This window comes from Coregonus clupeaformis, unplaced genomic scaffold, assembly GCF_020615455.1.
Source record: "Coregonus clupeaformis isolate EN_2021a unplaced genomic scaffold, ASM2061545v1 scaf0775, whole genome shotgun sequence".
NCBI classification, from domain to species: domain Eukaryota; kingdom Metazoa; phylum Chordata; class Actinopteri; order Salmoniformes; family Salmonidae; genus Coregonus; species Coregonus clupeaformis.
The window spans coordinates 234,988-239,092 of NW_025534230.1; positions in this window are offsets into that span (position 1 = coordinate 234,988).

The following is a 4,105-nucleotide window of genomic DNA, read 5'->3' on the forward strand; positions in this document are numbered from 1 at the left end:
AAGTGGAGCAAGGACATGTCATTACAAATCAGCTTGTCAGAGGTTATTCCACATGTGTAATTACTCATGATTTATGTATATGTAACAATGCACACCCTATCATTAACTACAGCTTCAGTTATCTTATTTCCATATCATTTGGCTTAAAGGATGTACTGAATTAAATGTAAGAGCAATGTATTTACAACGGATATGTATGTAACTATAATGTACCTACCCAGTAAAGTGAAACAGATAATGGTATAACCTTTGTAAATACTATGTACCTGCTTTTGAAAAGGGATTTAATGGTGAATTTCTCTGGCTTCAAAGGTGTAATGTTGTTCAAAATAATATGATGTATAATGTTAATGTAGGTATTCATGAGCAAACAGCTTCAAGTAAAGTGAAACACAGTAGGGTAAACCTTTTTATTACAATCATTGGGAAAATACACTTCAATGTAGAATAACTGTGTAATTACAATGTACTTTCAATATTATTAAATATTTTGCAGGGTATATAACAATTTCAGTTATTACAATGTCGTTATAAAGAAAAGTATTATAAATACAATGTTTCTACGCAGGAACAAGCAACTTAATGTAAAGTGAAATGCATTTTATTTACTAATAATAATATAATAATAATATGCCATTTAGCAGATGCTTTTATCCAAAGCGACTTACAGTCATGTGCGCATACATTTTTATGTATGGGTGGTCCCGGGGATCGAACCCACTACCCTGGCGTTACAAGCGCCATGCTCTACCAATTGAGCTACAGAGGACCACAATATAATTAATATGTAGTTACTATGTCACGTGTTTTTGATTGTAGTAAGTGAAGTTTGGTAATATATTTTCTTCAGGGTTGGTACATAGCCTGTTGATCGGTGTTGATGTTTGGAAGCAATGGAATCCAGAGTTTCCCGTTTCATGTGATAAACAATTTTACGTGGAGTGACCCAAAAGACACTGATAGCAACAAAACATGCTTATAACCCTGTAAAATAATGAAACACATCCTTTTGCTGTAGGATTGTAGTTCCAAAGACATCGTATTGGTTGATATAAATGAAAAGTTGAGATTCTCTTGTTTTCAGCAAAATGAAGCTTGCAGGGGTTGCGTGCATTTAAAGGGCCGGTATTGACCGCTATTTAAATTGTCGTGGCAAAGTACCCGGCACCGGGTACTCCCGGCTCCATTTCCTTTAGAGGGTGCATGCTCCCTTTCTGCATCCTTTGACTCTCTATGTCCCCTATCCTCCCGGCCGGCTCGGTCCTCCCCTCCAGCTCCGTGGCTTGATGACTCATTGCGAGCTCACAGAACAGAGCGGAAATTGAGGAAAACTAGACTCCCTGCGGACCTGGCATCTTTTCACTCCCTCCTCTCTACATTTTCTTCATCTGTTTCTGCTGCTTTGACTTCTTTCTCCCCTCTCTCTCCAGATAAAATTTTGTGACTTGTGACTGCCGGCCGCCCAACAACCTGCCCGCTTGACCCTATCCCCTCCTCTCTTCTCCAGACCATCTCCGGTTACCTTCTCCCTTACCTCACCTCGCTCATCAACTCATCCTTGACCGCTGGCTATGTCCCTTCCGTCTTCAAGAGAGCGAGAGTTGCACCCCTTCTCAAAAACCAACACTCGATCCTGATGTTAACAACTACAGACCAGTATCCCTTCTTTCTTTTCTCTCCAAAACTCTTGAGCATGCCGTCTTTAGCCAACTCTCTTGCTATCTCTCTCAGAATGACCTTCTTGATACAAACCAGTCAGGTTTCAAGACTGTTCATTCAACTGAGACTGCTCTTCTCTGTATCACGGAGGCTCTCCACACTGCTAAAGCTAACTCTCTCTCCTCTGCTCTTGTCCTTCTAGACCTGTCTGCTGCCTTTGATACTGTGAACCATCAGATCCTCCTCTCCACCCTCTCCGAGCTGGGCATCTCCGGCGCGGCTCACTCTTGGATTGCGTCCTACCTGACCGGTCGCTCCTACCAAGTGGCGTGGCGAGAAGCTGTCTCCGCACCACGTGCTCTCACCACTGGTGTCCCCCAGGGCTCAGTTCTAGGCCCTCTCCTATTCTCGCTATACACCAAGTCACTTGGCTCTGTCATATCCTCACATGGCCTCTCCTATCATTGCTACGCAGACGACACACAACTAATCTTCTCCTTTCCCCCTTCTGATAACCGGGTGGCGAATCGCATCTCTGCATGTCTGGCAGACATATCAGTGTGGATGACGGATCACTACCGCAAGCTGAACCTTGGCAAGACGGAGCTGCTCTTCCCGTTCCATGATCTCGCCATCATGGTTGTCCTCCTCCCAGAGTGCGAAGAGCCTTGGCGTGACCCTGGACAACACCCTGTCGTTCTCCACTAACATCAAGGCGGTGAACCGATCCTGTAGGTTCATGCTCTACAACATTCGGAGAGTACGACCCTGCCTTACACAGGAAGTGGCACAGGTCCTAATCCAGGCACTTGTCATCTCCCGTCTGGATTACTGCAACTCGCTGTTGGCTGGGCTCCCTGCCTGTGCCATTAAACCCCTACAACTCATCCAGAATGCCGCAGCCCGTCTGGTGTTCAACCTTCCCCAGGATCTCTAGTGGCACAGTTAGCACTGCGATGCAGTGCCTTAGACCACTGCGCCACCCGAAACATGATCCTAGGAAATGAACTTGACCCAATTTGGAAACCCTTCCTCCTCTTGAACCTCCTCAGGGCTTTGTTGCAGACCTTCAATAATGAGAGGTAAGACACATTTTAGTGATACGAGAAGACTTGAGTGTCCTAGGGAAGCATGACCATCAACTTCTATAGGAGGGGCACCGAAATCAAATCTCACTTAGGGTCCCAAATCGTCTTAAGCTGACACTGCTTCTGTATCATGAAGTTGTCACAAAATAACTGAGTTTGAGTTTGTCTGTTGTTGCTGTTTGCATTGTAATGCACTGTAAACATTTTTATATTCGATAAAACATTCAGCCTATATTCACGCAGCAAAACAGGCTTTTTAAAATTCAAAGAAATTGAGTATTCAAAGTAATAACTGACAGATTGATTATCAAAATAGTTGTTGGTTGCAGCTCTAACAACAGTACTCAAAACACATTTGTAACAGCTTTTATTAAATTTGCCTGAATAGTGTAGGCTCACAAGAATAATAAATTAGGGCAGCAGCAGTGGTGCATTCCTCCCCAGTTTCGCCATACGGTCCTTGAGCTCCGTGCAATGCCATCCTCTATAATATCAACAAATCAGATCAATAGTATATGACAATAGTAACCCAAATCTTTTTTTCATAAATTAAACCCCACGATAGGCCCCAGACTCATCCCATTGAGACCCAGCTTTTGGTAACACAACCTTAACTTGACCTTAAACCACATTCTCTTCAGCCTGGAGAGACGTGCTCGCCATACCTTGCTCCACTTCTGTACTAACCTATGCCACGGAACACTAACTAACATGTAATTACTTAGCAGAGAGCCCCACATTCACCAGTACCTTGTGTATGGTTGTTACGCTTAATTTTATTGGGGGCTGAAAGAGCATGGACTTTCCATGGGTGACAGCTATTAACAAACAAAGCAGTCAAAATGATGCATTTTCTGACCTCTACCACTAGACCAACTATTTAATCATCAATGAAGCATGCCATCCCAGTGTAAAAACAAAACAAAAAATGTGTTAGGGATTTTTGGAAGCCCTTTTGGGCAATGCAGCCCCTGATTGTAAACCACTTTCTAAAAATGTCATTATCCAAAACTTTCTTAGTGTGTCAAATTCATTCAGAAAGACCCCAGTCTGCAACACCACTAAGCAAAAGGCACCACCAAGCAAGTGGCAACATGAAGACCAAGGAGCTCTCCAAACAGGTCAAGGACAAAGTTGTGCAGAAGTACAGATCAGGGTTGGGTTATAAAATAAGATCTGAAACTTTGAACATCCCGCAGAGCACCATTAAATCCATTATAAAAAAATTGAAAGAATATGGCACCACAACAAACCTGCCAAGAGAGGGCCGCTCACCAAAACTCACGGACCAGGCAAGGAAGGCATTAATCAGAGGCAACAAAGAGACCAAAGTTAACCCTGAAGGAGCTGCAAAGCTC